Here is a 13,661-nt window from a genome sequence, read left to right as displayed (position 1 = left end):
TAGCATGTGGGATTTTTTTTTTTCTTGTTTTTACTTTAGGTGTGGCTTTCAAACTCTTAGCTGCCTCATGTGGACTCTAGTTCCCTGACCAGGAATTGAAGGAAGTCCCTCCTCTCATTTTTTATACCAACCCAATGCATTTTCTTATAGAAACTTTGGACAAGCTAGATAGTTATTTTCCAAGAGGATGGTCTTTCCTCTAAATTTCTACTTGTTTAATTCTGTCATCCAAGTTTACCACTTGAAGCCATTTCCTAAGCAAGAAGACAGAACTTCATGACACATTTTACAAAAAAGAAAAAAAGCTAATTTATTAGTAATCACAAAAATTTCTTTAGTTCAGATAGGTCTCCGTGACTCTCATGATGTAAATTTTTATTTTATTTTATTTTTTTTAAATAAATTTATTTATTTTAGTTGGAGGCTAATTACTTTACAATATTGTATTGGTTTTGCCATACATCAACATGAATCTGCCACAGGTATACACATGTCCCCCATCCTGAACCCCCCTCCCTCCTCCCTCCCCATACCATCCCTCTGGGTCGTCCCAGGGCACCAGCCCCAAGCATCCAGTATCATGCATTGAACCTGGACTGGCAACTTGTTTCATATATGATATTATACATGTTTCAATGCCATTATTAGAAATATTTGGGTTTATGGAAATGTAGTGTCTAGCAATTAAAAAATTATGTCATAAAACTATAGCTTTTTGTTTTTCCAAATCAAAACCTCAATAAAACAAGCAATCCTTTAAAGTACCTTCAATTTCTGGGTCCCATGATTGAGTTTTGAAGATTACTTATAATTTATATTTCACAATATTCAGTGACATAGGCAGATTTTGAGTCTTAAATGTCTCAATAATGATCTCATTTTACCTAATGGTTATTAATATATAGTATAGTTTAACAGTATTATATCCTTTTAAAAGTAGTTTGAAGCTACTTTTTTAAATGAGTTTACCCAGTTATTCTGGTCCCTTCAACTTTACTCCATACAACGTGAAATTTTAGTAGACATGAAAGATTATCTTCTCATGATGATATTTTATTAAGTAAAGCAAACATGTTAATTTTCCAGCTATTTCCTCTCCCCCCCCCCCAACACAGACACTCAGGGAGTATTTTAAATGGGTGAAAAATGAGATTTGTCTTTCTTTATGATTATGTTCTTCTCCAATGAACATGGGAGTATTCATTTCTCTTCTTAGAAATGTTTCTGGATTTAATTCAGTAAGAAGATGTAATCATTTCTCATATTTATCTGTAAATTGCATTAAACTTTGTTGAGGGTACCTTAGGAAGTAATGATTTATATGCGTTCTAGATATTTCTCTGCTTGCATAAGCATAGTTCTATTTTAGAAATGTTATTGAATTAATGCTGTAATACATAGAAAAAAGAAAAATAATTTCCATAGGTTAAGGTCTGTTTTTCAGCAATCTGGTCTTGTTTCGCATGTCCTGCTCTATTATACAGGTATATGCAGGTATCAAGCTGGTGGTTTATTTTAAGATTTAAATAGACTCTAGGAAGAATGTTTGGAAAATGCTTATCTACTGAAAAGTGGCTGTTTTCCTGCATTAACATGTAGTTAAATTATCCATCCATTATCAGAACTAGAGACACAGTACAACCTCAGGGAATATCGGTTGCTCTCTATTTCCCCATGCAAGGCTATTGAAATGAGAAGCTAGACTGAAGGTAGATGTTCAGAAAACTTGTAACATAAACAAAGGAAGGAGGTGAGAATTCTTTTGAGGGCTTTACCCTAAGTCTCCTGTTAAACTTAGAGAAACTGAGAAATAAGTGACCATAGAAAAAGAGATACACAATAAAACTTTATTTTAAAAATGTCAATTTTGTGAAAAACACAATACTAAGGGAAAAAATTTTCTGCCATGTGTGAAGTCCTGTTTTCTATAGTCAGGTTTATATGCTTTCTTTATGGAATACTTGTTTTCCTTTAAAAAAGAAAAGATCATCTCATTTTGTAAAAGAGCATTTCTATTTGTGAGGTATAAATATGCTTACAGAAATATGCAAATATAATACACGAATACTGAGGAAATGCAGAGGAACAATACAAACGTAAGGACTGATATCAGATATATATTTTTTGAACATTTTAAGATGAATTTGAAGGATGGAAGGGCCATAGATGGGTGTGTTTTGGTGCGAGGAGTATGAGAGAAACAAATTGATGAGGTGATCTGTCTTTTAAGTAAGTACTCATTTTCAGTAATCCATCAAGAGAAATAGTTCCCTTTTACTGGAAACTATTTGGTTATTTATTGCTGAGAAACAAAGCATCCCCAAACTTATGGCTTTAACAAAAATTTATTATCTCTTACGGTTCTGTACATTGACTAGTAATTGTTGGTCACTTGGCACTTGGGATCTCATGCAGTTACAAAAGACTACTGCTGGAATCATCTGAAGACCAGATGTCAAGATAGCTTCTTCACACATGTATCTAGAGCCTAGGCTGGGATAGTAGGAAAGCTGAGGGCAGGGTGGACATTTCTCTTTCCAAGTGGCCACTCCACGTAGTAGCATGGGTTTCATCCCAGCTTCGTGGTAGTCTTAGCCTACTTGGAATTTTTATGCAATAGTTGTTTCCTTAGATCGAATGTTCCAAGATACAAGAAACAAAAGCTGCCAGTCTTTAAATTCCCAAGCTCAGAATCTAGCACAGTCACTTCCTCATATTATATTGTTCAAAATACAGAGTCTGCCAAAACTCAAGGGAAAAAACATGAACCATCCCTCTCAATCAGAGATATGTCAAAGAATTTGTGGCTGTCATTAATCTACTATAGAAGTTATGCATGATAGGTTATATGGGTGCTTCTTATGTTTTCTTTGTTGAAATCGCAGGAGCTAGAAATTAAAGCCAGCAGATCTACTTCTGCAGAGTTCAGTCGTTCAGTCATGTCCAGCTCTTTGCGACTCCATGGACTGTAGCATGCCAGGCTTCCCTGTTCACTACCAACTCCTGGAGCTTGCTCAGACTCACATCCATCAAGTCAGTGATGCCATCCAACCATCTCATCCCCTGTCATCCCCTTCTCCTGCCTTCAGTCTTTCCCAGCATCAGGGGCTTTTCCAATGAGTCAGTTCTTCACATCAGGCCAAAGTATTAGACCTTCAGCTTCAGCATCAGTCCTTCCAATGAATATAAGGACTGATTTCCTTTAGAAATGACTGGTTTGCCCTCCTTGCAGTCCAAGGGATTCTCAAGAGTCTTCTCCAACACCACAGTTCAAAAGCATCAATTCTTCAATGCTCAGGCTTCTTTCTACTCCAACTCTCACATCCATACATGACTACTGGAAAAACCATAGCTTTGACTAATGGAACCTTTGTTGGCAAAGTAATGTCTCTGCTTTTGAGTATGCTGTCTAGGTTGGTCATAGCTTTTCTTCCAAGGAGCAAGTGTCTTGTAATTTAATGGCTGTAGTAACCATATGCAGTCATTTTTGAGCTCAAGAAAATAAAGTCTTCTCACTGTGATGGGACCGGATACCATAATCTTAGTTTTCTGAATGTTGAGCTTTAAGCCAACTTTTTCACTCTCCTCTTTCACTTTCATCAAGAGGCTCTTTAGTTCTTCACTTTCTTCCATAAACGTGGTATCATCTGTGTATATGAGGTTATTGCTATTTCTCCTGGCAATCTTGATTCTATCTTCTGTTTCATTGAGCCCAGCATCTTGCATGATATATTCTGCATATAAGTTAAATTAGCAGGGTGACAATATACACCCTTGATGTAATCCTTTCCCAATTTGGAACCAGTCTGTTCCATGTCCAGTTCTAACTGGTGCTTCTTGACCTGTATACAGATTTCTCAGGAGGCAGATAAGGTGGCCTGGTATTCCCATCTCTTTCAGAATTTTCCACAGTTTGTTGTAATCCAGAGTCAAAGGTTTTGGCATAGTCAGTAAAGCAGAAAGAGATGTTTTTCTGGAACTCTCTTGCTTTTTCTTTGATCCATCGGATGTTGGCAATTTGATCTCTGCTTCCTCTTCCTTTTCTAAATCCAGCTTGAACATAGGGGGAGTTTATGGTTCATGTACTGTTGAAGCCTGGCTTGGAGGATTTTGAGCATTACTTTACTAGTGTGTGAGATGAGTGCAATTGTGCGGTACTTTGAGCATTCATTGGCATTGCCTTTCTTTGGGATTGGAATGAAAACTGACCTTTTCCAGTCCTGTGGCCACTGCTGAGTTTTCCAAGTTTGCTGGCATATTGAGTGTAGCACTTTCACAGCATCATCTTTTAGGATTTTCATTAGCTCAGCTGGAATTCCGTCACCTCCACTAACTTTGTTTGAAGTAATGCTTCCTAAGACCCACTTGACTCTCATTCCAGGATATCTGGCTTTAGGTGAGTGATCACACCATTGTGATTATCTGGGTCATGAAGATCTTTTTTGTATAGTTCTTCTGTGTATTCTTGCCACCTCTTTTTAATATCTTCTTCTTCTGCTGTATCCATACCATTTCCATCCTTTATTGTGCCCATCTTTGCATGAAACGTTCCATTGGTATCTCTACATTTCTTGAAGAGATCTCTAGTCTTTCAAATTCTATTGCTTTCCTCTATTTCTTTGCATTGATCACTGAGGAAGGCTTTCTTATCTCTCCTTGCTATTCTTTGGAACTCTGCATTCAAATGAGTGTATCTTTCCTTTTCTCCTTTGCATTTCACTTCTCTTCTTTTCTCAGCTATTTGTAAGGCCTCCTCAGACAACCATTTTGCCTTTTTGCATTTCTTTTTCTTGGGGATGGTCTTGATCACTGCCTCCGGTACAATGTCACAAATCTCCATCCATAGTCCTTCAGGCACTCTGTCTTTTAGGTCTAATCCCTTAAATCTATTTGTTACTTCTACTGTATACTCGTAAGGAATTTTATTTAGGTCCCACTTGCATGGTCTTGTGGTTTTCCCTACTTTCTTCAATTTGAGTCTGAATTTTCAAATAAAGAGTTCATGATCTGAGCCACAGTCAGCTCCCAGTCTTGTTTTTGCTGACTGGTGGTCTGGTGATGTCCAGATCTATGGTACATTCACAAGATGGAGGAGCAGAAGGACATGCGGTCATCTTCTCCTGCAAGAACTCCAAAATTACAACTCACTGCTAAACAACCATTGACAGGAGAATTTTGGATCCCACCAAAGAAAGATATCCCACATACCAGGGCAAAGGAGAAAGATAGTAGTAGGGGTGAAATCACATTTATACTCAAAGCCCATAGCTGCCGGAGATGCTCAGAGGGCTCAAACAAAGCTTTGTGCAAACCAGAAGACCCCACAGAGACTGAGCCAGACCTGCCTTTGAGTATTTGAGTGTCTCCTGCAGAGGTATAGGTCAGCAATGGCCTGCCGCGGGGGCAGGGGCTCTGGGTGCAGCAGACCGCTGGGTGTGGCATAAGCCCTCTTGGAGGAGGTCACCATTAACCCCACCGTAGAGCCACCAAGCAGACAACCCACAAACTACAGAACGGTTATACCAAAAAAATTCTCGCACTGTTAAATTCTAGGACGAACAACAGATTTCCCAATCTGGGAATCTAGCAAAGGGACTGAGAATCCCCAGGGAATTTGACTTTGGAGGCCAGTGGGATTTGATTGCAGAACTTACACAGGACTGGGGAAACACTCTTGGAGGGCACAAACAAAACCTTGTGCGCACCAGGACCCGGGAGAAAGGAGCAGTGACCCCACAAGAGCCTAACTCAGACTTGCCTGTGAGTATCGAGGGTGTTTACCATGACCAGTGCATTTTCTTGGCAAAACTCTGTTAGCCTTTGCTCTGCTTCAGAAAAGTACCATAGACATCACAATTATAAGTCATATTCTGTTTGTGTTCACTAAGGTTGATGACTGTTTAAAGAAGAATCATTTTTAAAGTGAAGAAAATTGTAAAGACATTGAACACACAGGAGGTGCAATTATAAATGCTAACTTTATTCAGCCTGTGTCATTGCATTTGAGTTTTCTTAAAGTGAAATTGAGTTCATCTTAAGACTCAACTGGGCCAGTCTTAAGCCTTGAATATAAGCTCCAGTTCTTGGCTTTAGGATCTGAAAGTGATAGGTTGTGGTGGGGTTGGGTAGGGGAAGAGGTTGGCAACGAAAATTCTTCAGGAAACAGGAAGCCTTAATTTTCAATAAGTGAGGTAATTGGTTTCCATGGAAGCTGGTTTGGCTGGTGAATCTCACTGGGTGTGTGCTTGTGTTTCTCCATGCACAGATATTTAGAAAAGGATGTAAGTAAGAGTGAGATAGTGTTAATACAAGTTGGAAAGATCAGTACAGGTCTGGTAGAACAAAAGAGATTCCTTAGGGTCACTGGTGTTGATTTTATGCCATGAGTACTACTCTGAGGCTCATATACCTCATGTAGCATGCCTAATGAGGGGCAAGTATGTATATGCTTGTGAATATAACATTCACAGTTGCAAGTGACACCAAGCTAAACTGAACTTAAAAGTAGAAACACCCTCTTCCAACAAGACAAGATAAGACTCTACACATGGACTTCACCAGATGGTCAACACTGAAATCAGATTGATTATATTCTTTGCAGCCAAAGATGGAGAAGCTCTATACAGTCAGCAAAAACAAGACCAGGAGCTGACTGTGGCTCAGATCATGAACTCCTTATTGCCAAATTCAGACTTAAATTGAAGAAAGTGGGGAAAACCACTAGACCATTCAGGTATGACCTAAACCAAATCCCTTATGACTATCTAGTGGAAGTGAGAAGTAGATTTAAGGGACTAGATCTGATAGACATAGTGCCTGATGAACTATGGATGGAGGTTAGTGACAAGGAATCAATATCATCCCCAAGAAAAAGAAATGCAAAAGGGCAAAATGGTTGTCTGAGGAGGCCTTACAAATAGGTGTGAAAAGAAGGGGAATGAAAAGCAAGGGAGAAAAGGAAAGATATGCCCATTTGAATGCAGAGTTCCAAAGAATAGCAAGGGGAGATAAGAAAGCCTTCCTCAGCGATCAATGCAAATAGAATGGGAAAGGCTAGAGACCTCTACAAAAAAAGTTAAGATACCAAGGGAACATTTCATGCAAATATAGGTAAAATAAAGGACAGAAATGGTACGGACCTAATAGAAGCAGAAGATATTAAGAAGAGGTGGCAAGAATACACAGAAGAACTGTTTAGAAAAGATCTTCATGAGCCAGATAATCATGGTGTGATCACTCACCTAGAGCCAGACATCCTGGAATGTGAAGTCAAGTGGGCCTTAGGAAGCATCACTATGAACAAAGCTGGTGGAAATGATGGAATTCCAGCTGAGCTATTTCCAATCCTACAAGAGGATGCTATAAAAGTGCTCCATTCAACATGCCAGCAAACTTGGAAAACTCAACAGTGGCCACAGGACTGGAAAAGGTCAGTTTTTATTCCAATCCCAAAGAAAGGCAATGCCAAAGAATGCTCAAACTACTGCACAATTGAACTCATCTCACGTGTTAGTAAGGTAATGCTTAAAATTCTCCAAGCCAGCCTTTAGCAGTACATGAACTGTGAGCTTCCAGATTTTCAAGCTGGTTTTAGAGAAGGCAGATGAAACAGAGATCAACTTGCCAACATCCACTGGATCATCGAAAAAGTAAGAGAATTCCAGAAAAAAACATCTCTTTCTGTTTATTGACTATGCCAAAGCCTTTGACTGTGTGGATCACAATAAACTGTGGAAGATTCTGAAAGAGATGGGAATACCAGACCACCTGACCTGCCTCTTGAGAAACCTGTATGCAGGTCAGGAAGCAACAGTTAGAACTGGACATGGAACAACAGACTGGTTCCAAATAGGAAAAGGAGTACGTCAAGGCTGTATATTGTCACCCTGCTTATTTAGCTTCTATGCAGAGTATATCATGAGAAATGCTGGGCTGGATGAAGCACAAGCTGGAATCAAGATTGCCGGGAGAAATATCAATAACCTCAGATATGCAGATGACACCACCCTTATGGCAGAAAGTGAAGAGGAACTAAAGAGCCTCTTGATGAAAGTGAAAGAGGAGAGTGAAAAAGTTGGCCTAAAGCTCAACCTTCAGAAAACTAAGATCATGGCATCTGGTCCCATCACTTCATGAGAAATAGATGAGGAAACAGTGGAAACTGTGTCAGACTTTATTTTGGGGGCTCCAAAATCACTGTAGATGGTGACTGCAGCCATGAAATTAAAAGACACTTACTCCTTGGAAGGAAAGTTATGACCAAACTAGACAGCACATTAAAAAGCAGAGACATTACTTTTACCACAAAGGTCCATCTAGTCAAGGCTATGGTTTTTCCTGTAGTCATGTATGGATGTGAGAGTTGGACTGTGAAGAAAGCTAAGCACCAAAGAATTGATGCTTTTGAACTGTGGTGTTGGAGAAGACTCTTGAGAGTCCCTTGGACTGCAAGGAGATCCAACCAGTCCATCCTAAAGGAGGTCAGTCCTGGGTGTTCATTGGAAGGACTGATGATGAAGCTGAAACTCCAATACTTTGGCCACCAAATGCAGAGAGTTGACTCATTGCAAAAGACCCTGCTGCTGGGAGGGATTGGGGGCAGCAGGAGAAGGGGACGATAGAGGATGAGATGGCTGGATGACATCACTGACTCAATGGATGTGAGTCTGAGTGAACTCCGGGAGTTGGTGATGGACAGGGAGGCCTGGCGTGCTGCGATTCATGGGGTCACAAAGAGTCAGACAGGACTGAGTGACTGAACTGAACTGAAATCAAATTATTTATCTGTGATATAATGTTGCATATATAGGGCTTGGATATTGTAAAACCTTAGTTATTGAATGTTACCAGATAATAGAGTGTTTGGGCCATACTGGATTTTTCAAGGTAAATGAAAGTTTTGGATTAAACCCAATTAGGCATAACTACAGTTCCCTCAAAACACCATAATTGGTTATACTTCTTAGATTTTGTTATTTCGTCTACTTGGAATTTCTTCTTGGCTACCTGAAAAATCCTTCTTTGTCTTTCAAGACTTAACTTAATGGTCTCTTCATCTTTTAAGATAATACTGATTTCCTCTCAATTCTCCCCACCTGTCTTCTAAGTAGATGTGATCTCTCTCTCCTTTACCTGTATAGCTGTCTACCTTACTAGAAGGTAAGCTCCTTGAAGGATGAGACCTAGCAGTAACTGGCATATAGTAGAGAATCAGTAAATGGGTGGGTTTGTGAATGAAATAATAAGAGAGTCTCAAAAGACTTAATAATATGTTCATGTGGAAGCCACTGGGCCTCTTAAGGATATGAACAGTCCTGTAAAATTCAAGTCTGCTCCAAAAACTAGTTGGCCTGTCCAAAATCAGCCCGTATTGCTACCTCCATGTTTAGGTAGAAAAGTCTGCACTGTGCTTAACTTTTAACAAGCAAGTCATGAAGCCAGCTCTCTTTATTCCCTACTGATTTTGCATAATGACACTATATAACAAAATTTTAAAATTGGCTTTTGCCCCTCTCCCCACTCATGAAGGCTATTAATGGTCAGACATCCTCAAACCTTTTCTTGAATTCTTTGTCTTAATCTCTGAGCTGAACATTTTCTTTTGTTCTTTTTTTTAATTATTATTTTCCCCTGCAGGCACTCCATTGATGATAATGTGGGAAATATATTTAAGAAAATGATACTCTCCTATTAGCACTGTAGTCAAAGAATTATTATGCTTCTTTTCCTGCTATTGACTTCTTTTTTGGTAGATATTTTTGTGTGATGTAAGATTAATAATCAGAATATACTTGTTTATTATCATGTTTTTGTGTTTTTTCCCCTTCAGCAGAAATATCAGCAAAAACGCTAAGCAATCTGAATTAAATAGCTTAAGTAGTAATATTGCTATTCAGATTGCTTGTCATTACACAGGAGGTTATGGTTATAGCTAACTATTCAGCACTACCTGAGTCATACACTTTACATTTGCAATCAGCCTATTATAGATGAACTGTGAAAATTGAGAGGGCTTTTTATGATAATTGGAAGATGTTTTCCTTGAAGTAAAGTAAGCCCCTTGAGAGAGCTTGAATTACTTGTCTGTAATTTTGTTATAAGCTTTAATGCTATTTATTTAACTTGAAGTTTATTGCTCCTGAATATATTTTCCCATGTCTTTCTATTGAGTGGCATACATATAGTCTCAATAATATTTTTACTTTGAATATTATTACACATTTTATTTTGATTGTTCTCAGCTTCAAAAAATTATCTTCCCTTACGGAATGATCCATAGAAAAAGGAAACTACCCTGGATTTTAAATTAAAAGTATGAATGGAAACACAAAAGGCAGTCTCTCTGATTCCACATGGTTCTTTCTGTCTTCTGAGGAAAACTGACCCAACATTTCAGGTATTCACTGAGAATCTGTAGGTGATGTGTCCAGGATGTTATGCCATGTAATTATGCGTTCTTGTGCCTTCCTTCTTACCTTTACAGCCTTTTCCTGGTTTGGCTGGTCTCATTGCTCACGGAATGTGTGAGTGCTAGGTTACTTTAGTCATGTTCGACTCTTTGCAACCCTATGGACTATAGTCCGCCAGGCTCCTCTGCCAATGGAGATTGTCCAGGTGAGAATACTGCAGTGGGTTGCTAGTATCCCAGGGATCTTCCCCATCCAGGGATCAAACCCATGTCTCCTGTGGCTTCTGAATTGCAGGCAGATTCTTTACCACTGAGCCACCAGGGAGGCCCTGCTCACTGAATACCTCACGCCTATTCATTCTTTATGTCCTTGTGCAGACCATTTCTCTGCCTAGAATGTTCTTTCTCCTCACAATGTATCCAGATTCCCACAGTCACACAGTTATTAGGTGGCAGAACTGGAGCCAGAACCTATTTTTGTTTTCTTCCAATTTCATTCCAGAAATATAAATTGGGCATCTAAATGCAATGCCAAACCTTATTTTGTCTGTTTGGCTTCATGTCTTCCTAGAAGGAAATGTAGGCCAGAAATGGAGGCATCTCAGTTATATACCTTGACTTCTGTTGCAAGGATATTTATATAAACACTGCTCATATTGAATGAGATCTAAGCATCATATTAAATTTTCAGCAACCAAAATGTAACAAATGATATTATTTATTTTATATCAAGATAAATACTGCACTTTGCCTAGAAGCACCCTTAGTAATTTAGGTATCCTGCTTTTACAGACCCAGGTGTCAAAAATTTAAGCTTACCAAAGAGATAAATAAAGAGAAGATTGTTCCCATTACAGACAGATTCTTCAACTTACAAATGGATTCACTGCAGGGTTCCTTTAAAGAGGTTCTCCCTTCCCACTTTTAAGTATCTTGATTATTGACTACTTATCAGGAGAAAAAAAAAAAAAAAACTGAGGAGCAGAAAGACAAATGGCTGAAGTGTTAGGAATTGCTCCTAAGTGATGATCATTGAATTGAGAATAAAACACTGAGATATTATAATGTAAGTTGGTGGGAAACATAGAGTTTGATTTGTATAAATTTGATTCCGACAGTAATCTTCAAAAATGCATATCCAGCATAGAGAAGCACACTGGAATTATATAATAAAAAATTGTAGAGCAGAGGTTCTTAGTTTATATAGACTCTTGAGGGGAAGATGTTCTATGAATCAGGGTGATAGAAAAATATTTCTGCAACTTTACTGAATTAAAACCACTACAAAATTCACTGACTTGAAAATAATAATCATTTAGTCTCTTTTTTACATCTGTAAGTCAACTGGAGGTTGGCTGATCTAGGCTGGGCTCATCTGGGCTTAGCTCCAAGCTGCAGGTTGAGCTCAGGTTTACTAGACATATTTTGAATCCATCTTGGACCAAAAGGCCGCCTGGGGCATTTTCTTCTCATGGTAATGGGAGGAATGCTAGAGGGATAAGCAGAAGTATGCAGTGGCTCTTAAAGACCATATTTGAAAATTGTGTTATGGCTCTTATATTGGACAAAGCAAATCACACAGCCAAGGCCAACAAAAATGGGCAAGGAAATATTCTCTGCTTTGAGTCAGAGAAGCTACAAAGTCCTATTGCAAAGAACATCAAGGTAGGGAAAGAAGAAGGATTGGCAGCAATGATGCAGTCTATAACACGGGACTTCAGGGAGACCCAAAAGGCCCTGAACTTGTTTTTTAAAATGTTGTATTATATAGAGCTATTTTTCTGGGGATCAAGTTCTTATTATTCATCAGATTCTCAAGGAGGGATTGGAATTCCATCCATTTCCCTTTGAGAACCACTTACTCTAGGGTCCTTTGTTATTCATTTGTTTCATTGTGTTAATGTGGCCCAGTTAATGACCCAGGATTTTTCAGTGTATATTCTAATTTTCAGGTAATAGGAGAGTCAGTTCCTTTCCATCTGGTTGTGTATTTTAAGAGCCCACTTGTTTGCCAGGGCTCTATTCAGCACCCAGTAACCCTTCTTTGCCCAAAACTTAGTTGCCATGTTATCCCGTATGTTCAAGATGGTTTTAGAGAAGGCAGAGGAACCAGAGATCAAATTGCCAACATCTGTTGGATCATTGAAAAAGCAAGAGAGTTCCAGAAAAACATCTACTTCTGCTTTATTGACTATGCCAAAGCCTTTGACTGTGTGGATCACAATAAAGTGTGGAAAATTCTGAAAGAGATGGAAATACCAGACATCTGACCTGCCTCTTGAGAAACCTGTATGCAGATCAGGAAGCACCAGTTAGAACTGGACATGGAACAACAGACTGGTTCCAAAAAGGAAAAGGAGTACATCAAGGCTGTATATTGTCACCCTGCTTGTTTTAACTTCTATGCAGAGTACATCATGAGAAATGCTGGGCTGGATGAAGCACAACCTGGAATCAAGATTGCCAGGAGAAATATCAATAACCTTAGATATGTGGATGACACCACCCTCATGGCAGAAAGCAAAGAAGAACTAAAGTACCTTTTGATGAAAGTGAAAGAGGAGAGTGAAAAAGTTGGCTTAAAGCTCAACCTTCAGGAAACTAAGATCATGGCATCTGGTCCAATCACTTCATGGCTAATAGATTCGGAAACAGGGTCAGATTTCATTTTGGGGGGGCTCCAAATCACTGCAGATGGTGATTGCAGCCATGAAATTAAAAGATGCTTACTTCTTGGAACAAAAGTTATGACCAACCTAGACAGCATATTAAAAAGTGGAGACATTACTTTGCCAACAAAGTTCCATCTAGTCAAGGCTATGGTTTTTCTGATAATCATGTATGGATGTGAGTTGGACTATAAAAAAGCTGAGTGCTTTTGAACTGTGGTTTTGGACAAGACTTGCGAGAGCCCCTTGAACTGCAAGGAGATCCAACCAGTCCATCCTAAAGGAAATCAGTCATGAATATTCATCAAAAGGACTGATGTTGAAGCTGAAACTCCAATACTTTGGCCACCTGATGCAAAGAACTGACTCATTTGAAGACCCTGATGCTGAGAAAGATTGAAGGTGGGAGGAGAAGGGGACGACAGAGGATGAGATGTTTGGATGGCATCACCAACTCAATGAACATGAGTTTGAGTAAACTCGGAGTTTGTGATGGGCAGGGAGGTCTGGCATGCTGCAGTACATGGGATCGCAAAACGTTGGACACAGCTGAGCAACTGAACTGAACTGAAACTTTACTGAGT

This window comes from Budorcas taxicolor, chromosome X (assembly GCF_023091745.1).
Source record: "Budorcas taxicolor isolate Tak-1 chromosome X, Takin1.1, whole genome shotgun sequence".
In the NCBI taxonomy this organism is placed as follows: domain Eukaryota; kingdom Metazoa; phylum Chordata; class Mammalia; order Artiodactyla; family Bovidae; genus Budorcas; species Budorcas taxicolor.
Note: the sequence above shows the minus strand (reverse complement) of the source record.